The 23,137-nt window shown below is 38.0% G+C and overlaps 1 protein-coding gene across 2 annotated transcripts in view; it reads right to left on the bottom strand.

Moving 5' to 3' along the window:
• prkcbb (protein kinase C, beta b) overlaps window positions 1–23,137 on the bottom strand; it is a 105,728-nt gene that overhangs the window by 81,228 nt on the left and 1,363 nt on the right. The window lies entirely within an intron of this gene.

Here is a 23,137-nt window from a genome sequence, read left to right as displayed (position 1 = left end):
ACTTGTTCCTCATGTTTTTAATGAACAGGTTGCTATTTTTTTACTATAAAGTAAACTTAAGAGTTATATTAACAAGGCCTAGATCTAACCATTTCAAACGAAGTAAGCATTTTAACTAGTGTCCGCTTTGGCCACCTGAATTTGGTTATAGGCCTACTCTTCATGACTGCTATAAAACAAAGGCAAGCAGTAATTATTATTAGTGTTAAGGCTGTAGGTTAACGTTTTTTGCACATAGCACTGGTGCTAGAGAGGTTTAAAGTTTGGTAGCACAGGCCAAACTGCAGGAGTATAAATCGTCTGTTGTCATCATTAAAAAAAAATATGCAAGTGCAGTTCATCATGAATAGACAGGTAACTGACAAAAGACATTAATGTTACATACAGATGAATAAATTAGGGCCGTATCAGTTTTTGACTACCTAAATTTGTTTGAATATTTCTCAGTTGTGTATTTTTCCTTTTTAACTATACAATAGTGGTATATTTGTCCACATAAATTTCTGTAGTATACTATAGTAAACTGCAGTAAAATTCTTAGATACTATAGTGATTTTGAACGTTACTACAGTATACAGTGTTTATCAATTCACTACAAGTGCACTACAATTTTCAAAAGCAAATACTATAGTACACCACAGTATTTTTTGTCTGAGCATTCAATTTAAAGGGACTTTTATTTTGACGGGTCTTCGGGAGGACCTTGTTTGCAGATAGCTTCACTCAAACAGTAAAACGCTTGTAAAATAGACTCTCAGAGCAACTCTGGAGAGGAAGTTCATGTATTCACATCCTCATACAGTGCAGACGCAGATAAAATACTCGACTATCACTCGTGTTGTATGTTAAACTGTGCACATAATTCACTCAGACACGCAGAACAGCCAGATGACATTTAAATAACAGGATTCCGCGTCCGCATGTAGTTACATGGACTCAGTGATTATTGTCACACACAACAAGCACCACCACGACAAACGCACTACACACAAACACACAGCTCTGTCTAATGCACATATTCTTATTATTCTACATATATGTCGCACTGTTGTTATTTTTTTTCAAGTTACTTGTCCAGTCGGGCAAGTAAAGTTATCTCTCACTTGCCCATACAAAACATTCACATGTCCCGGACGAGCGTTAATGTCGAGCCCTGAACTTTTCACATTTTAAAATGATGATAAACGAAATAATTTTAAAACATTTGTAAAATGAATTTGGTGAATATTAATTGAAGAAGCAACAAGAGCATAGGTGTCTTAGAAATGGAGACTACAAAACGGCAGTGAGTGTGCAGAGACGAAAGTCACAGGGCGGCGCGTTGCATATTCTGCACGCTTGAGCTCAAGTTCAAAGTCTACTCCCGATGGATGATGGGCAGGATTCAACTTTATTTTTACTCTGTGTTTTAGTTAACGTTTTTAATCAATAAATAGGCAGTGCGCGGCTGACGGGCGCAGAGATGGATTTCTTTGCGCACTCAGTTAATGTAAGAATGTGCTGCTTTTACAAGCATGATTTAATTACAGCTTCCTATCGGCGAGGCATATCGGCGTTATTTTCTTTATCGGGCCGATGCCGATAATTAATTTATAAGCCATTATCTTCCGATAATACCGTGCATCCCTAGTCTAATATATTTAATGAAATGAATATGAACGTGTGGTACACGACTGGCATGGGCATCAACTGCAGAAAAGATGCTTGATGTTAAAATTCAAAGCTTTAGTGCAAAAACATTAAAGCTTCCACCCACCTCATCAGTTGCTGAAAAAAGCTACAGTATAAACAAAGCTACATTATGGCATTTAAAAAACAGTTGACACTTAACACTTTATAAATAAAAATAACAGTTGTGATGACTACTTTTCCATCCTATACCATGTTAATATATTTTAGTCCCAAACAGGTTGTTGTGGTCACACAGAAATGTCACATGATACAGATGAATACTTTTGTCTCTGTAGTGGATTCAGTTTAACATTTGTAAGTAGATACATTTGTTTAAAACTCTTTACAATAGCAGGAAGGAAACTGACACTTAATTAAAGAAGCAGAAAAGCTTGGGGCAATAAATCCAACACCATTCTCTTCCTAATTATGCTAATATGCCAACCCAATATTTGTATGTCTTTTTCCAACCATGACTGGGTTTGACTGTGTGGAAAAACGATGCTCTTTAATGAGAAGACACTCAAAAATTCACCCTTTAGGACACAAAAGACCTGCAGTGATGTCTTAAAATGCAACATTCAAGCACTGTGACACATGACATTTGACTTCTTACTACACACACATAGACCTCATTCAAAATATGAACCTGAATTACTCTTTATATCTCTAAACATCAAAGCATTAAGAGACTGAATCGTTTTAAACAAATAAACAAATAAAAAAACACTCCCCACACACAATACGTTCACATCAACAATATCATGCTGCTTAAATCAAAACAAATGTGATCCTGGTCCACAAAACCAGTCTTAAGTGGCACAGGAATATTTGTGACAATAGCCAACAAAAAATTGTATGGGTCAAAATTATCGATTTTTCTCGTATGCCCAAAATCATTAGGATATTAAGTGAAGATCATGTTCCATGAAGATATTTTGCAAATTTCCTACCACAAATATATCAAAACTTTATTCTTGGGAGTGGATGCAGCAAAATTGCTAACAAAAATGGCCAGAAACACGCCTACAAACTTCACTCGCTGCTGCCCGCTATTTGAGAATTACCCACTCAAGTTTGATATCTACTGTATGTGAAGCTTAGAATTTTTGTTTTTTGGTTCATCTACTTACCACAATGTCATTACACCGGTAAGTCAATAGAGAGCGTTAAAACAAACCTCGCGCCTCTGATTAACAACTTCAAATGCGATTTTATCAATATTTCGATTTTGTTGCACCCTCAGATTCCAGAGATGTAAATAGTTGTATCTCGACCAGATATTGTCCTATCCTAATAAACCAATCAATGGAAAGCTTATTTATTAACCTTTCAGATGATGTATAAATCTCAATTTCGAAAAATTGACCCATAATACTGGTTTTGTTGTCCAGTGTCACATATAGATTTCAGTCATTACAGATTTTGTCTGGTAACCTAAAGGATGTATAGATTTCAGTGATTAGAATTTGGCTGGTAATCTAATGGATTTATATTGATTCACAGGTTGTAAGTCCCATAATGGGTGATGTCTATTTTGTCATCCCTTCACTCTATGAAAGTGCCATTTAAATTGGTTTAGATAAAAATGTCAGCTGTTAGGACTGTCAAGATGTGCACATGAGCTGAAACATTGAGGCGTGTTGCTTATACATGAGAAGCAAGTTCAAAACTGGCTTCCAACTTCTCCCGATCACATTCTATCCCAAATGACATAAAAGACATTCTAAATGAATACAATATTAAGTGTCATGTTCATAACCCAAACGGACAAAAAGAATTTATCACTACACGGATTGACTGAATTGAAGGTGTTTCACCAAGCGAAAAAATCATTCGCCGCAGCAGGCGATCCACGACCAGTCAAATGAAAGCGACACATACTGCGGGAAAAGTCTAGAGTTTGTCAGATATCCCTGCTTCCCATATGGCCTTTATATAATACAGCTCCTGAGAACTCAATCAATGAGACCCCCACCCACCACGCATTAAGCCACTCAATAAAGGAGCCGAGCACAAGGCAACAGAGAAGCCTTGTTTTTTCACGACTATTTATTCTTTCATTCTCCTTCGCTCTTTCGCTCACCCCCTCACTTCGATCTATGCTCAGGCTGGCACACCGGTTTGCCATTCTAGCGTTATACTGCCCTGGCACTGTCACTCGCACGGCGAATCATATGCATGCCAATTAAACCTGGCATTGAGGCATTACAGACACAGACAGATCCACACACACACCTCATCCATTCTTCAGCCAAAGCGGCTCTCACACAGGCCGCGGCGTTTCCCCCTGAAATCTAGATAATGACAGAGAATGGTTTTCCCTGCTAATGATTCTCTGGCAGCTGATGTCTGTCACAGGCTTGGCTGAACGCTTCGAGCTGGCTGAGAGGGAAGTGGATCCTGTTAGAACAGAATATACACGCCAGAGACAGTGCGAGCACCTGCGGCTCTCTTTCTCTGCTCAGCCGAGAAGATGAGATCTTTATTTGAGGGTCTGGGGCCAGAGTATCCTGGATCATGGCTGCGGCACATGCTTGTGTTTTTTAAATATAAAATAAATATCTGTTCTTCAGCGGTTCTTTGGGATGACTGATGTGCTATATAGAACGGCTGAAGAACCATACAGGGGCTTAACAGGTTCTTTATATGGAAGATACTTCTGAAGAACCTTTGAAGAACCACTGAAGCACCAAGTTATGGTTCTATATTGCACTTAAAGTGGTTCCCCTATGATTACGAGCCAAGAACCACTTTTACTGCTATATAGCACCCTCTTTTTAGAGTGTATCCCTTTAAATCTAGGGCTATTTAACTAAGGTAATTACATCTGTTCTGAGTGGGTAACAGACAGCAGCAACAGTTGCGCTTAAATGACGTTGCTGTCGACCAGCTTGCGCCACTAAATAGTTCCATTTGCCGGTGCGAATGCGATCGGAGAAATGGCCTAAGGAAAAACTTGTTCCTGAACTTATCCGGTCGGAAGGCACCTTTAGAACCTAATATTAAATGATGCATTTTTCTGTTTAAGAACATTTTTGTTTGATTCTGTACAATAAAAAAAATATATATATTGTGTAGGATAAAGACGCTGTTGTAGCATTTTTTGCTCAAATATTTGCTTTTGAAGATCCTTTGAAATCCCCTCATCACATATCCCAGAACTCCATTAAGTAGGCACCAATTTACCCGCTGCTTAAGCTTGTAACACATCTGTCTGTCTTGTGTTTTGCTTGTGAAATCAAGCTATTCATTTTTTCAAAGTTCACTGAAGACCAGTGGTGGACAGTAACGAAGTAAATTTACCTGAGTACTGTACTTAAGTACACTTTTTGAGTATCTGTACTTTACTTGAGTATTATTTTTTCTGAGTACTTGTACTTTAACTTCACTACATTTGAAAGACAAATATCATACTTTTTACTCCACTACATTTATAAAAAGGTCCAAAAGTAGAAAATGGTTTCTATGCAGCGGGGTTTCGTGTGTGCGCAATTTATCTGGCTTGCGATCTGCCAGGACCTTTTACTGTTGCCAAGTATTTCAGTTTTTCTAAGCTCGCGGTTTTCCGGCAAGTTTTGAATGGCCATTTGGCAGATTTTTTTAACGCAAATCTGGCAACTCTGGGATCTTCCCCGCTAAACTAATGTAAACGTAGGGGCTGCTACACCATTGATAGCGCTCTAAAAAGGCAAATAGAACAATAAAAGACAAAAAGGCACATGTTAAAGTGTGGTGTAATCATCTGTGGGTTACGATCAGTCAAAGATCGTAGAAACATCGTCATGAAAATGATCAGCATAACGGCTAAACGGTAAATAAGCTTCACATACACCTTGAGCTACGCCTGCGTGTTAACTTCTGATCTGCTGCTTTATCATTTAAAGCGATTTGGAAAATGAATGATGTTTTTACTGAAGTAACTATAGTTGAAGTATTCCTGTATATCTGTATAAAACAATAGAATCCTGCCCAAAATATAACATAAAATGTAATGGATTTAATGGTTATAATGGGAATTGTACTATGGATACTTGTTGTCTACTTGTATGTGATGGATTCTATTGATGGGATGGTAAATCCTATTGGAATAAAACCCAAAACACACTACAAAGAGGAATTTAATTTAAAAATCTCATTCTAATAAAAAAAATCATTGTTTTTTTTCAGCAGGGATTGTATTTGCAGTAAAACCACAGTATCCACAAATTTACCATTTTCTTTATATAGGAACCATACTCCAATTAATAATCTTTAGTAAGACCACTGCAACTAAACATACCAGTTTCATTATACTAGCTATAGTTTATGTTTGTAGTTAAATTATGGTAATACAAATGGTAATTGTAATTACTGGTAAATTGCTGCTAAAACTGGTAAAGGGAATATACAAAATATAAGAACACTGCTCATAAATACATATAGGACTAGGGGGCTAATGAGGATAATAGGCTAAATGATCATACAGGATTATATCTAAACTAAACATATATGTGCTAAACATGTGAAGCTCTTAAAGGAGTTGCTCACTGCAAAATTTGCCCCCATTGACTTTCCATAGTAGGAATAAAAACTACTATGGAAAGTCAATGGGGGCAAAATTTGAAGTGAACTACTCCTTTAATACCACTGATTCTGTGAGCTACTCGGTGTATTCAGTAGGTTGCTTCAGAGGCATAAGGTATACGACAATAAAACAATGCACAACTGACATAAAGGAAATTTACTTTTAATACTTGAGTACGTTTAAAAGCACATACTTCTGTACTTTTACTTAAGTAAGAATCTGTCTTTACAACTTTTACTTGTAGTGGAGTAATATTTGACCAGTAGTATCTGTACTTTCACTCAAGTAAGGAAGTTGTGTACTTCGTCCACCTCTGGACTTCTGACTAGTGTAGGGCAGTCTTGACATACGCGTCACACCGACTGAGATTAACAAAGCATAACCCCTTCTTCTGACCTCGCATTCACTAAATTGAGTGACTCTTCAGTCAAATATTTAGTAAATAACTGTATACGTCAAATAACAAAGCAAGAAGGAGAACGGGAAAGACATAAGGGTGTTCTAGAAGGTGTTCTCCTTTTTTCTACAGGAGATGCAAACGATTGTTCACGAAGAAAAAAGGTGTTTGATTTTCACCTTTTCTGCTTGTGGTAATGGGAGTTATGCAAGCGAGTAGGGCCGGCCTACGCGCCAAATAAAAATACCGCTGGCCGCTGAGCGCTACGCTGTGCTTACTGCAGAGCTGCAGGCCTGGGGTCAGTGAGTCAGTCGTCAATCCACAGCTGTCCTCAACTTCTCTATTCTCACTACACACACACATACACACTCATCCTCCTCTGTACTGCGGCCTGCAGCTAAACACACTTCGAGTGATATAAACATAGTGTAGCGCTCCAGCTCTCTGGCCTGTGCTGGATGCACCAATGATAAATGATGCCATTTACAAACATGTTAAAAATAAGGATCTGAATGATATCTGGGGCTGAGAGAATCGGTAACAAGCTATCGGCAGGTTTAATGAAGCCACACATGCAGTGCAAGAGTCCAAGAGCATACTAAAAAAAGGTGTTTATGTTATATAAAGGAAACTTGAATGTTCTGTTTCTACGCTTTACATTTTCAATCAAATGAACCAACAGGTCAACCGGTCGGATGTCTCTTCTTCAAATATTCAGTTACCTATTGTGTCATGTACACTTGATGAAAACTTCATCTTGACTATGCAAAAACCCACCGTACTGCATACGTATTGACTGCTTATGACTCGTGCCACACAATAAGACAAAACTGTATCAAAGGATGACAGCAAACGTAATCATTTCATCTGAAAAACAAATTAGCAGCCATCTCACGCTGAAAATATTCTAATGGTATCATTATTGTAGCGTAATACATTTTTACACTCGAGTCACAGGTGACTGGGTTTAAAGGAAGTACGTGTGTGCGCGCACCATTACAGGTCTCCACTCTACCCATCCCATCTAACTGAAGAAGCCTCTCCACTGACTGCTTGTGCAGTCGCTGAAGAGTCTCTCTGCGCAGCATACCGCCCCCTCGGGACCACGACCCCCCGCTATACCTGCTTCCCCGCACAACCCTCCCCCCGCCACCCACGCAAACACACACAGACAGACAAACAGCGACTCCAAAATGGACAGACGCAAATACCTATAATACACATGAAGATTAGTGGGACACGATGGAAAAGATTCGTTAAAATGAGGATTAGTTTAAAAAAGCATTAAAATCGAGAGAGAAGCTAAAGAGAAAACACAAATGGGACATTGGTTAAATTAACCCGCTATTCTGTCCAGAATACATCAGGCACAAGCACTGGTCTAGTTTTGGTTTGAGTGTCCAGAGCTAAACTCGCCGTATTGTGTGTATAGAACATTGGAGTATTATGATGAGTATTACATTATGAATATGTTCTTTTGTTGCAAAAGAACATCACACGTCAAATTACATTTCAAATTGATACTTCTGTATCGGCGTAATATAACGCTTTTTGTAATCTATAATGTCTTTTGTAATGCAAATTGCATATTACAGTGTAAATTGTGCAAATCTATAATGTAGACTTCATCTTTTTGATGCATTTTTATCATGCTGTACAACACTACCGTGTTTACTAGAAGAAGGTGCGACTCTCACATTGTCCTGTTTATACAACAGCTTACATTCAACATGAATGAATAACTAAAGTCAAACTTCTACTGTAAACAACACCTTTAACCATGACTAAAGTAAACTGTCCCTCTGGCTAATAACTGAACTGTGTGTGAACGTAAATGTATTTAGAAATCTAAAACAAAGGAGACAACCAGATTCTAATAAAAAAACTGAATGTGCACTGTAACCTCCACACAACCTACTGATTTCAGTTCAGTCCTCTACCACGGATCTAAAGACATCACATCAACATGACCCAGCAGACACTGACAACAGCTGCATGTGTGCCAAATTTACAGCAAGCGATGGCAAAGGTCAATGTAAATCACTCATGAATAATGATCATTGATATCGAACCTAAAAAGTCAGCGGTCACGTATGTGTTCACAATAGATCCCATGCAGTTAAAACAGAGAAGAGATCTTTCAAATGATCCAGCGTTCATCCCGGCACACAGTACTTCGTTCTGGCAGGGTTGAAAAATAGACACCTTATCAAATCTTATAAAAGAGGCATACTTTAAAAAATAATTTGATCCAGTAAAAGGGAGTGATGTTTCCTTTTGTACATTACATACATTACTTTTTTCTTTGGTGTATGAAGTATCGAGTATGACCTGAGGACAGGTGGCACTGAGTAAAACTGACCATCTCCATTTCAATTGAACAGAAATAACTCCTATTCCTATTTAACTAATGCCATGTACTATGTGACATGTGACTTCAGAATCAGCGAGTGATCTGTCATCATAAAAGATATGATCTTGGCCACAGGTCTATTTAAAGTGTATGAATTACCTTTTTTATGTAACAGATACATACAAGTGTGAAATTATCACGTCTGTGAGTGATAAATAATCTGAAGTGGAAGATAAAACAAACTACGAAACCAAAGGGAAGTTAAATATACTTTAATCTAGAACTTTTACTCACACTTTTGCTTGCTGACCCAAAAAACACTTCTATTTAGCTGAATATAAACTAGAAGCAGTGATATTTGGAACAGGGTATCCACAAGAGTGGCAGAAGAAGAGACAGACGGGGAGAGAGAGAGAATTTCAGGAGTATTCGTGTACTGTGAGGCTATCCATCTCCTGTTGCCTAGCAACTACAGTAAGCAGGAGTCCTATGGGTTAAAGGGTTTTAGGAACACTGCATTACTATAGCCGAATCCTTCTTCTCACTGCTCTTACAGGTTTTTACTTTCCCACTCATTATCAGCAACATCTACACACCCTATGTACTGTCTCTCAAGCATCATCGTGTATAACATCAGGATGATATACGCTGCAATTATGCATATATAGCATCATCTATGTGATCAATGTGACAGTATGAATAAAAAGTCAGACACTGAAAGATGCGGTCATTAAACTTCTGATGAATGGAGACTCTTTCAAAAGAATTTTTCAAAGAAAACCTACTGTGTACATGATGTGGTTATGGTTCCTCCACAGAAAGTCTGAAGAATGACATTCAGGGCAGAAATTAACACTACTTATTTGTTGCCTAATAATTTATTAATTCTTAGTTTTCATATGTGGTGACAAGGAAGGTTATCAATGGAAGTGTCACACCAACAACACAAGAGCACGTCAAGGCCATGACAACTCCTATTTGCAGTTAAATTGAATACAACAAGATATTCAATAAAAACAAAAACATATACCCAAAGCAGTTTATACTCCATGTGGAATAATGTTATTTGAGAAATATTTCACCACAAGGAATGTGCTTTATCAAAGTAAATAAAGTTAAACTTGAATATATGACTAAACTTTTGTATTTAAACCTGGCATAGTCATTGGAAAGCTTGCATATGCATATTCCCCTGTGTTCTACAGCTCACGCCTCAAATAAATTGCTGGCCAGAGGGAATTTACTGCATTAACATCGACCAGGCTCATACAATAGCATCAATACCCAGTAGGGTCAATTCTGAAAGAATTTCAGTGTGCTTTATTTTGAGGGAAGGAAGAACTAGGAACAGCTAGGGGTCTAGTGGTTAACCCGAGTAGATTATTCAATGGCAGAAGCTGATACCTATATCTAGGAGTAAGGGTGAGCAATATAATTCAGATATACAGTATTTAATGTTGAATTCATTAGATAGCATACATGCAAGGTTTAAATTAAACAACCTGACAACTTCTGTCAATTTAACAAGCATATAACTTGTTCACGCAGATCACCTTTAAAGCGGCCTTAACACACGCGGTTTCTGCCAATCTCATATTAATCTTGAGTACCTATTAGGGATGGGAATCGTATTGTGCATAATTCTGATCTATTGTGCATAATTCTGATCATTTTGTTGATTGTTGTATTTGCACATTGCACTTTTGGGCTCTGTTGTACACCCCACTTATAAGAAGTATTCATAGGAATGATATTACCATATATGTGTTAATAATCAGACCAATGATTGAGTGTTACAAGTGAATATATGAAGATGATTTAATGATTTAATGACATAATCAGTATACTTAAGCATTGATTGAGTGTTGTTTGAACATATAAGTATATTTTAATCATTTTAACCAAGTATAGAACAGTTTTCAGCAATCTGAGATCTGTTTGAGGCCTGACCTAGATAAAGTTCAGAAGGTTGAACATGTAGTTCACTTTGTGGCCTGAAAACTGGTACCAACAGGAAAACTTATTTTTAAAAACCAAGTAAAGGTCGACATTCCACCATTAGATACAAACCTTGTTGCCTAGAAAATAATAGTGGCAGACAAGAATGATTGGATAATAAAAACTAAAAGATAAAGGGAATTTACCTGATTGGTTTAGGAAAGAACCTCCTTTCCTAAGTTTCACTATAACTGTAGGCTGGAAAACACTTTAACTCCTTGACACCTGAACCTTCTTTGTCTGAGAGATTTTTTGAACTTCAAGATCGACTTTTACCACATCAATCGCAGGGTACCTCCCGATACGATTCGATACGCGATACAGGGCTCACGATACCGATAATATCACAATGCGCCGATTATGCGATAATCGATATATCGCTTGGCAATTCTATAACAATACATCACGACATCTGTAAATGAAGGGAAAAAAGGATCTATTAGATGAGCATTTTTAGTATGTTGCGACTCTCTGTCTTTAGGTTTGTTTATTCTTGCGCTTGTCTTTGGACTGTGAGTCTCTGGTGACTCCACACGCGTCTGCCAAAACGGGGGTTTGCGGCGCGTCACGTCACGTCAAAGCGCTCACGCTATGAGGATCATCGTGCATTTCAATGCAAGTTTCGCCTCGGCTCGCCTAAAGTTGAACTTTATAAAAACTATAAAAGCTTTACAAAACAATCTGACTTCTGAAATACGTGAGAATGAGCTTTTTTAATATGCACGCACAGATACCTGCACCGGACTGGAGCGAATCACGAAACTACAGACTGAAAGAAGGTCAAAAGAGTATTCCCAACTTGCAGAGCGCTGAGTTAACCACGTCTACTTATTTACATTCACTACGAAATCCAAAGTGCGCCCAAACTTTTGATTTAAAAGACGCTGGTGCATCTCTAATTTGTTGTTGGTCTGCCATTATGCTCGTATTTCTTCTCCGCTGTGAATTACAATTTCCGTTCGTCTGACCATCCGTAATCTGGGAGCGTCACCACAAGAAATATGTGGGTACTGCCGTTCTGGTAAGCACAGTGTAGGTATGAATTTAGATCTTTTGTATTTGAAAATAAATCGATACTTTGTGCCAGAGTATTGATAACGTCTCGCGGGCTGAAATGTCGCGATAAATCGCCATATCGATTTTTTTTCCCCACCCCTAGTACCTATAGAGTAGTATTGCATACTTTGTATCTTCAAAGAGTATTTAGTTTGATCACATTTATAAAAGATAGATACAGCTGTACGATTATTTCCGAAAGCATACGGCACGTGCGGGGGGGTGGGGTTAGGCTGAACTAAAGCACGAGCGCATCCATTGCCAACAAAGCACAGACATCAGTTTCACTCACCGCATGCGGTTCATGTCCGGCATCTTTTAGCGCTGGGACGGCTCCATATATCAGTTTCAAACGATCTCCAAATTCAGCGTTATATCCACCGTTTATATAACATTCATCACCCAAATGCAGTGAACAAACAAACACCTGAACTTCGCGAACGTATGCTCTCTCTCTCTCCCGAACACAAGTGAAAGCGACGTCTGCGCATGCTCCTTCTCCTGCTCTCCTTGCTGCTGTGTGGGCGTGCTTTTCCGGGAGAATTGTCCAATAAGGGACTAAGAAAAATTGTTACGAAACCGTATGTTCGAAAAAAACTTTCCGAAACCTGTACGATCGCTGGGGGAGTGTATCGAGCACAGAAATACTACGTAATACGCCCAACTCGTTTTTTGACAAGTTGACCATGTTAAGCATGAGAAGACAGCACGTTTAACATTGTAAAGAAGTCAGAATGCATGACACATCATTGCACCACCCCTTTATAAAGCTAAATATCTGTTCGTGAATCAGTCTAACACACCATTTAATGTGATAGCTCACCCAAAAATTTGATTCTGTCATCATTTACCTACTACTCTCAACCTGTATGACTGTATGTTCTTCCGCAGAACACCAAAAAAGATATATTAAAGAATGTTGTTAACTAGCACCCATTCACTTGCATTGGTTTTGTGTCCAAACAATAGAAGTGAATGGGTGCCGGCGCTGTTCGGTTACCAACTTTATTCAAATTACCTTCTTTTGTGTTCTGCGGAAGGAAGAAAGTCATACAGGTTTGAAATGACATGAGGGTGAGTAAATGATGACAGAATTTTCATTGTGGGTGAACTGTCACTTTAAGGCCAACAGTAATGCAACAAAAATAACCTGAAACCATCACATTCTGCATGAAGATTCTCTCTGATCTCCTCTGCTGAAGCTGAAATCTGTTGAGCTTTACAGTCTGCCTGCTGGTGAGCTGAATAGCTCCCAAAAGTACATTACATTCTGAGATAAATATCAGTTGCTCTTAAGTCATTTATACCTTACTATATTTCATCCATGATGATTCTGGTTCCACTCGGGTAAAGGTTAAACATACACCTCGCTGCTTTTTGACATAGTTTTAAACATTCAAGCAGAACATCACATCTTACTCTTCTCAGGTAAAGGCAGCGGCCTAAAAAGAGCCCCTGTGTCCTAACATACTTGCATTTCAATTAAATGTGTGACAGATAGCCTGGGATTAGTTTATAACCCACCCAGCTGGCCCATTCTGAGATTGCCTATTTTAATATGTGACTGACTGAATGATACTGAACCTTAATACAAATGCACATGTAGTTTCACCCCTCAATGTCCCTATGCTCTGCCAGATGAAATACACTACAACAGCACATACAGTGTGTTTTATAGCTGTATGATTCTACTCTGAAAGTGATCATACAAGAACACTTTATCAAACATTGAAGATCCTGCTATCACTTTAAGACAAAAACTGGGAGGCTGCAGAATATTGGAGGGCATAGATGATCCATCTGTACTGGATGCATGGCAGCAGTATTCTGCTCGAGAAGTTGTCAATGTAGTTGATTTCTGGGCAGCATAGAACTGGGACTTTTCTCTGGGGACCTGACTGTGATCTCCATTCTGACAGCCATCTCAGTGGTCTTTGAATCACTGTCAGTCACTGTGATAATGCTGAGAATCAACCACAGAGCTACAAGGAGGAATTAGACATGTTGATAGATTTATGACAAAATCCCACACTCAAAGCACTAGCACAGTTAAGTGGAGACCTGGTAAATATCTCAGATGCCAGGTAAGTGCTGACATCTCACACTAAGGCTTTGTTATGACAGAAGTCAGAAATGTGTTTTTTACAGATCTGACTAAATACATTTGGTTGTTAGTGTTTTTTTACAGTTTAGACATGTAATCCAGATTAAAAACTCTGCTTTTAGGGGCGATTCACATTTTGCGTCTTTTGCACGTGCAAGTTTGTTATTATAAATGTAGACACGTGCCAGGCACGAGCAAATAGGGAGCGATGCGGTCGAGACGCGCATACGGTAAGGCGCCCACATTTTTCTAGGCGTGACGGTGCCGCATCGAGATGGAAATATTTCAACTTTTCAGAGTGGTGCGCGCACACCGCGGGTCATTTGACAAGAGAAAGTGGTGTCGTATTATATAATATACGATAATTACGATATATCGGTATATTGCAAATAAACAAAAACTGTCCAAATTTTTATATATTTAAAAAATAATTTTCCTATTGTCACTGTCAGAAATTTCTAGAATTTTCTGTATCACAGCAACGATGGGATGAAGCGATGATGGGTGACTACATCTGGAACTTGGTTCGTGAGGACAGTATTAGTCATAAAAGACAAAAAGGATCAAATGCACACTTCTGAAGTTTTGGACTACTCATTTTTAGTAACTGCTATGTTTAACTGTTGTTTTGAGCTCAGTACCTTGTCATTTCTGTGTACGAGTAATAATACTGAAATGTATAAAGTTTTTTGTGAGTACCGTCGATGTTAAAAAAATGAATCGAATTTCGTATTCAGCATGTTAAACTTTAAAAATTAAAGCGAATTTTTTAATTAAAAAAATTAAAGCAAAACAACTTAAAAAAAATTCATTGTGTAATCAGAGAACACAAACTGATCAAATAAAAAATAAGATAAAAGCATCAAAATCATAATGTTAAAAATGGTTGTGAATGTCAACAGTTTTGATTCAGGTTTGACTTCCAGGAAACACTCCTATATACACACCAGAAAAAGTAGTAAGTTTACATAAAAACATAAAACCAGAACAACCACAACACTGTTCTCACACTGACACAGCTCCAGCATAACAAGCAGTGTCATTTAAGACTTTACTTCCCCTTTGCTCTGCCCATTTTCTTGCATGTGTGATGTGTCACAGTTTATGTGTATGGCTTGGGTGTGAGGGTGCGGGTGAAAACTGCTAAACTTACGGCTAATGATGCTAATGTGTTTGGGATTGCTATGTGGTTTCTAGAGTGCTCTGTTGCCAGGTGGTTAGTTACTACCTCAGTTATGTTAAGTAGTGTTGCGAACCTCAAGTAGCAAAAGAGATGCTTGCCTTAGTAATGACAATAAAGGTCCAAGACATGAGGCCCCAAACTGTCTAACTAAGATGAGAGTGGACCGCCTCACTGATAGAGTGAGATCTCTCTCATGTCCCATTTAAAAGTAAGGCCAACTAACACAAGATGGTCCCCTCAGGAGCTTAAGCCTGCAGCCTGTTTCAGACACTCAGTGAATGTCTCTCCTGTCCTCCTAACCCTCTTTCAATCCTCCATTGGACAAATCAAATGCAGACACTGGGACACATCGAACAAGCACCTGACCAATCAGCTTGTAAGGTGAAGGTCAAATCTCAGTTACTTTGGACTTTGGACATGTAATGTATTTCAAAAAGCTCTCACATTTAGTCTTTGCTCCTCGGCTGAGCCATCAGAACGAAAAGCCAAACTTGAAGACATAAATATTGAATGGGCTGATTTACTTTAGAGGAGAATAGATAGCTGAATAAAGTCCAGCAGAGAGGAATATAGAGCTCATGCATCTTGTCCTGTGGGACACTGGAGCCAAAAGGTCAGACATGTTTGTTCTAAACAAAAGGATCCTGTTCTGCAGTAAACAACCACACAGTGTCAATAGAGCAGGATTCCTCCTGAGGGTGGCTTGAAAAACACCAGCATTATCTAATCTGACTAAAAGCACCGGTTATGGCTAACAGCATTCAGGATTAAAGTGAGTTTCCGTACTTGTTTAACATGGAAGCACTTTACAAGGTCTGTATTGTTTTCTTACACATATTCTCTATCTATAGCATTGTGACTCTCAGCAGACCTTTTTATTAGGCCCCGAACAGGGCTGGGAAGGTTACTTTAAAAATGTATTTCACTACAGATTACAAAATACATGCTTTAAAAAGTAATTTGTAACGTATTTCGTTAGATTACACAAATTCTGTAAACTTAATCTAAATACTTTAGAATACTTTGGAATACTGATAAGGTACGCAACACAAAGGGATCACCAAACAGAGGACTTGGTTTTCCTCTGCATTTTATTTTAAACAACATTAGTTTTCCACAATATATCTTAAAGCAAAAAAGCACACAATCTTAGAAAAAAGAAAAGGAAAAATGCTGATGCTCAAAAAGGCATCACAATGCATTAAGAGCTGGGGTGTGTAAACTTTTTTCAATTTGGAGGCAAAATGTACTTATTTTGTCTTCTGGGAAACATGTGGTTATACATGCTAAGGGAAGAACTAAATGAAAAAAATATTATCTATAAACAAAATAAAAAATCTTTACACATCATCCTGTTTAAACATTTTCACCCCCTTCTCTGAATGCTGCATTGTGTTTCATGGAAACTTGTTTCCATCACTAAATAAAAAAATAAAATAATTTTTTTTCAGAATTGCGAGATTTAAACTCGCATTTGCAAGTTATGAAATCAGAATTGCATGAAAAACTCACAATTGAGAGATCTCGCAATTTTGACATTGGTATAGTTTATTTCATGCAATTCTGACTTTATATCTTTATAACAATTCAGATTTTTTTTCCTCAAGTTCGCAATTCTGAGAAAAAAGTCAGTGTTTTTTCTCTCATTGGACTGACAGATGCAATTGTGAGTGTATATCTCTCACAATTCTAAGAAAATAAATCTGATTTCCGAGTTATAAACTCGCAATTGTGAGAAAAAGTCAGAACTGTGAGATAAAAGAACTCTGAGATAAAAAGTCGCAATTACCTAAACAAATTACTTAAACAAGGGACTCGCAAAACATGAAAACAGTCGTTGATCATTCAGGTAACCACAGACATTAAAGATTCAAGGGTATGTCAATTTTTTTATGTGGCAATTTGAATAAATTGGCTCACATTGTGTAATGGAGTATATGAAAACGTCTATTGCGTGAAATAGCTTATTCAGAACAGTACTAAATAAAATGAATAAGCAATTTCTATGAACCCAGATCCCTCTTATTTTGTTAAAATTATTCCAATTGTGCATATTCTGCGAGGGGCATGAAAATGAGCAGAACTGTAGTTAAGGATGCTTTTGCAGAATATCAGAGTCAGAGAATCACCGATTGCTGTTTACATTAATTGCCCATTACAGTTAATATAAAGTTTAAATGAAATAAATGCCATTAAAATTCCAAGTAATCACTTTGGTAATCTAAAATACTTTTCAGATGTAACTGCAATTTGATTACCACCAACTGTAATGAAATACAGTTACTCAAATTTTGTATTTTAAATACGTAACTAAGTTACATGTATTTCTTTACTCCCCAGCCCTGGCCCCGAATACTGAACAGGTGGCTCTTGTTGGGCTCTTGTGTTTGTGTGTAATTGCCTCTTGAACATTCAGAAGTCGGCTGAAACGTCAGCGATTCGGCCGATGGCTATTCAGATGTACCTTCTAACCCGAATGTTAATTAGATCACAGCAATGATCTGAGATGAATCATTTCAATGAAACATACTGAGTGACAGACGAGAATAGAGAATAGAATACAGACGAACCAGAAATACACATATGCCATGTGAAAACATGAAAATACATTGGTCAGTGCTCTTTTTAATCCTGCTTAATCTCATTCTGTAGACACAAAGTTTAGCTGTTTATGGAAGTGACAAGTCAACTGAATTCACAATTAAAAACATCTCTTTAAGCATTCTCCATTCATTAAAGGGATAGTTCCCCCCCAAAAAAATTCTGTCATCACACAAAAGAAGATATTTTGAAGAATGTTGGTAACCGGCACCCATTCACTTGCATTGGTTTTGTGCCAATACAATAGAAGTGAATGGGTGCCGACGCTGTTCTGTTACCGACATTCTTCAAAATATCTTCTTTTGTGTTCTGCAAAAGAAAGAAAGTCATACAGGTTTGAAATGACAAGAGGGTGAGTAAATGATGACAAAATTTATTTTTGGGTGAATTATCACTTTAACATTAGACAATTTATGTTAAAACCATACAGGGTTTTAAAGCCTATCTAACCAGATAACCCAAAATACCTGCTATATTCTTTAATAAACCCAGAAACTCATACTTTCTAGTTTTAAACAAAGACATAATTGTAACATCAAGAACTTTTTAATGTTTATAGACCTACAAACCAACTCAAAAGCATTATATAGCAAAACAAAGTTCTAAGATGAATAGAAAGTGTTCTTTCTGAACCTTAAAGTTATAAAGAACACCTGAAGAACCTTTATTTTTAACACTGTACATACTCCCAGTTTAAATCTCTTTATGACAAAGCGGATGTTCACACCTGCTCATGTGTGACACGGGGCAGCCCGGTGTGCAGACAGGGGCATCTCTGAAGTCGCATTCATTAATCACCTCCTACTCTATGCTAATTACCTCCACCTCCCCACACACATAACCCAAGCTGTAAATGAGCAGATTGCATCAGAGCTGCAGGTGTACTCCATGGGCTTTAGGAGGAGATGGGCTCCCGCTGAGCAATGACACTCATTCCTCCAGATGTGTACACATCCACACATGCGGTGCATTTCCAGGCTGTCGCTCACATACTCTCAGAAAAAAACACCAGTGAGATCTCATTGATTTCTCAGCTGAAATGAGATCGAATCGAGAGCAAATGGAGCCTCATGCTTCTTACATAATTCTCCCTATAGATCCTAGGATTCTCAAGAGATCCAAAATCTGACAAATGTTTGCTGAAATTCTTTTAAGAGCAAATTATTGTCCATAGATCTGTACATATACAATGTGTCAAAAACATCTAATTTCCTATTTTTATTTCACCAAAGAGGGCAAACATTATAGACAAAGGTCATATTTTAATGAAATATCCACAGACTCATTCCACAAGGAAAAAAGCAAAGCCTTATGTTGCCATTGATCATTTATAGTTTTCCTCTCAAAATGAGGCTACGTCCTACATCACCCCATTTCAAAGCTGCTAAAATGGAGCAAACACATGAATTATTCTCGCAAGAACAGGGCGATGACGTAGTTCATCTCATGCAATGATCTCTGATGATCGCTTAACTATGTTCTGCGTTTCAAATACCGTTCACAGATCGCCCGCACACCCACACATAACTCCCCCCCAAAGCACCGTTCCACGGAACACTTATGCTATTTATAGAAGCTTTAAACGGCCCACACTTTCAAATGTGGATCTGTTCTGCCTTCGCAGAGGATCAGAGCGAGGTGTGAGACACCCCCCTGTATTACAAATATATCAATGCAATTTTAGTCGGTTTCAGTTATCCAAGCATTTAGGCAGAAGGTGAGTGGTGAGATGTGAACTCATCAAGGGGGGCTTTGATGATTTCAGGCATATAAATAAGGAAAATGTCTGTCAGAGGAGCTCTCTGGACGTCTGGGTTAACAATATGTCATTAGTCGAGTTTAAGGAGGATGCCTTCCAAATTCTGTCATCGTTTAACCACTCACAACAAGCCATTCCAAACTGTATATCTGTAGAAACCAAGACAAAATATTTGAAGAAGGTACTGGATCTTTGATGAATGGGGAATGAAGCTTTCAATATTTAGAAAGGACCATGAATTATCAAAACATGCATTAATGGGCAAACCTTTAAAAATATACAGCCATGGAAAAAATTAAGAGATTTGTAGACCATTTCTAGATTTCTTCACCATTTCTAGTTGTGGCCATTCCAGTCCAATGTCTGTTGAATTTCAACAAAATCAGGTCATATAGTCATTCAACAGCAATTTGAAAGACTGACAGCATGATAAGACACATATGTGATAAAAATCCAGTTTAACTGGATAACTTTTCCTAAATAAATGTACAAATGACTGTTGTGTTGCTTAAAAGTGAATATGAACTTGTTTTCTTTGCAGTATTTGAGGTCTGAAAAAATATAGAGCATCTTTTCCGTTTCCCAGTTTTCATTTTCTGCAAATAAATACATATAGATTTTTATTTGAAATTTGGGAGAAATACTGATAGTAGTTCACAGCATTGAACAAAAATGATCATTTTACCTAAACACATTTTTTTTCTGCAGCTGTATACTTGAGCCTGACCTTAAAAATATACTTTGAATTCTGACCTAAACTCCAGGTCTTGGATCATTAAAAAAGAATAGAATAAAAGCAAAATACAGGCAAATATGTCTCTAAACTTCAATTCTTTACTCTGAAACATTCACTGATCATATTATGCAAAGTTTCAAACACTTCGGTGCACTCTGTTCAAGACACATTCTTCACTTTTTCAACTTCCTGTTCTCTTTCTACTCTTTCTTTCTGACCACTTGTCAAATTTTTAATCTTTCGTTTTCTCCCGCTCTCTCATCTCCTCCGTCTATCCAGCTGCAGCGTTACACCAGCTCTTCATGAAACTCGTAATTTTGCAATTAGGACTGAGGAGGCAGGAGAGGCTCCTAAGCAGCTGGCTCACCGTCAAGCTGACAGAAAGAGGAAATCCTCTTGTATTATTTACTCACTGTTTCCCACACACTGATGATTAAGGAAGGACCAGCTCACAGCTGGGATGCTTTTCCATAACCTTCCTAAACCTTCTCTCATTTACTTTCTCTTTTTTGAAAACACACTAATAATAGAAGTGCGAGCTGGTGGGAGAGTGGTTAAACTTGCTATCTGTTGCCCTTCACTGCTGGTAATATTTATTTGTGGCTTCAACAGTGAAGATCAGCAGTATAGTAAGTAGCATGTTAGACTCTAGATTAAGGGTGCGTTCATATTTGTGATTCGGTTCTTTTGGTTTTTTTGGTTCTTTTCGGCCGGACCAAAAAAGAAAAAAATTAATTTAGTCCTGGTTCACTCAGCATTCAGACTGGCCTTGTTTGGTGCGCATCAGGGTTCGGGTGGCATTGTTCACCCTTACACAAATAAACCACACTAACAGAGCAATCGCACCAGAGTTCGTTTTAATCGAACCAAAGATGGCACATGTGAACACCCTAAAGCTGCAGTTCCTGTATTTTCAGCAGATAATTAATGTAATTATGAATTAATTCTCCTGGATTGTCTAATGAATGAGCAACACGTCAAGGTTGATGCTCTAATCCCACTTCAGGGTGACCCAAGAACTGTGGAGCGAGTTACACGACTGTACTGCCCTTGAGCACGGCACTTAACCGCAGGTTCCTCTGGAGGACTCAGTCTGTAATTAATATGCGGCAACAGACCATGAATGGGGAATAAACTACTTTATAGGAAGAAACATTACATTGTGTGTGTGACACTCTCTTTCATTTAGAAGTAAATGTAAAAAGTAACTAAAGTCTAATGCAAGATTCGATAGTATAAGCTAAAGGCTACTGTCATGTAGGCATAAAGATAGTTCACCCACCATTCTGTTTTCATCTCATCATTCTAATTTTGCCTAAACAATGTTTGTTTTGTGGATGAAAAAAGTAAGGATTTATCTAGTGAAACATAGGCTGCTGTTTTCCATATAATGAAAGTGGATGGGACCAGTTGCTGTCATGCTTAGGACAGGGATCATAAAAGCAGCCTGCACAATTCATGCTATACTATTCACTGAAAAAACTGCATTCCACCGCAGATCTCCTGGCATGTTTATGACAAATTCCGCAAGGTCTTGGTTATCAAACTGCGATAAATGAAGTACACTCAAAACCATGAGTAAAGTGCAAACAAACTGCATTAGCTTCTGTTTGTATAGTGAATGCGTTGAAACAACATAACCATGAGGATTTGAGAATAAGTGGATGGAAAGACCATTTAACCTAAATTTCTGCCATTTCATTACTAAGCATAAGATTCAAAAAGATTATTTTATTTTATTTTTGTAATGTCTGATCACCGTCCACTCTCATTGTATGGAAATAAAACAGCCAGCCAACTGTGTGCATTAAGGTATCTTAAAATGATCAAATAATTTGTGCCGTGACTTTGAGTAGATGATAAAAAAATCATTTTTGTCTAAAGTACTTCTCATAACTATTCTGACATTTATGCAAGTTTACATTTACATTACATGTATTCATTTGGCAGAGTTCTGAGAATCAGCCCCTTATTACAGTTGATACATTGTGTTCAACAGAACGCCGCTTCTGTTGAACACAACCTTCTGTAGGCAGAACTGGCTACATTTTCCAGCAAAGACCCTCAGATTCCAGCATGTCTAAGCGTGTGCGGAAGAATTTCTCGCCAAGCACCAGAGGGGTCCAGCACACCAGATACAGAGCTGCTCTCACAAATCAAAGGAGAGCTTCAACAAGTTTAGAGGGAGTAGGAATAGAGACAATGACTAAAAGAGTGAGAATCAAAGTAGGGAGAACAAAGTCATCTGTGCACCTGTAATTAGAGCTAGTACCAAAGCCTGTGGTGGAAAAATGAAGACGCACTGCAGCGTAGAGCGAGCCATTGACCTGCTGTGACCAGTAATTGCAGTCACCTTAAAGAACATCTAGTGCCTTTAGTGCGTAAGGAGGGAACACAAATTAAAAATCACTTTTCCGGCATCATTTCCACTTGTGCAGAGATGTGCTCAATTGTCCTGATGTTGATCATTCACACAAAAGGCGCAAAAAATGCCAGGTGCACATTACACATTTCTTTTACGCACAGCTTAATGCATTCACCTTACTTTAATCATTTATCAGATGCTTTTATATACCATTTCTTTATTTAGTACAATTTGCGCTTTTACACAATTACAATAAAGCTAAATCTAACCTGATATGTTCTTCATAAGAATGCTGAAAAATCTGTTTGAATAATCCCTAAACATCTTCAACATGATTCCACACAGGA

Source organism: Triplophysa rosa, linkage group LG11 (genome assembly GCF_024868665.1).
Source record: "Triplophysa rosa linkage group LG11, Trosa_1v2, whole genome shotgun sequence".
In the NCBI taxonomy this organism is placed as follows: Eukaryota; Metazoa; Chordata; class Actinopteri; order Cypriniformes; family Nemacheilidae; genus Triplophysa; species Triplophysa rosa.
This window is presented reverse-complemented; position numbering and strand designations above follow the sequence as displayed.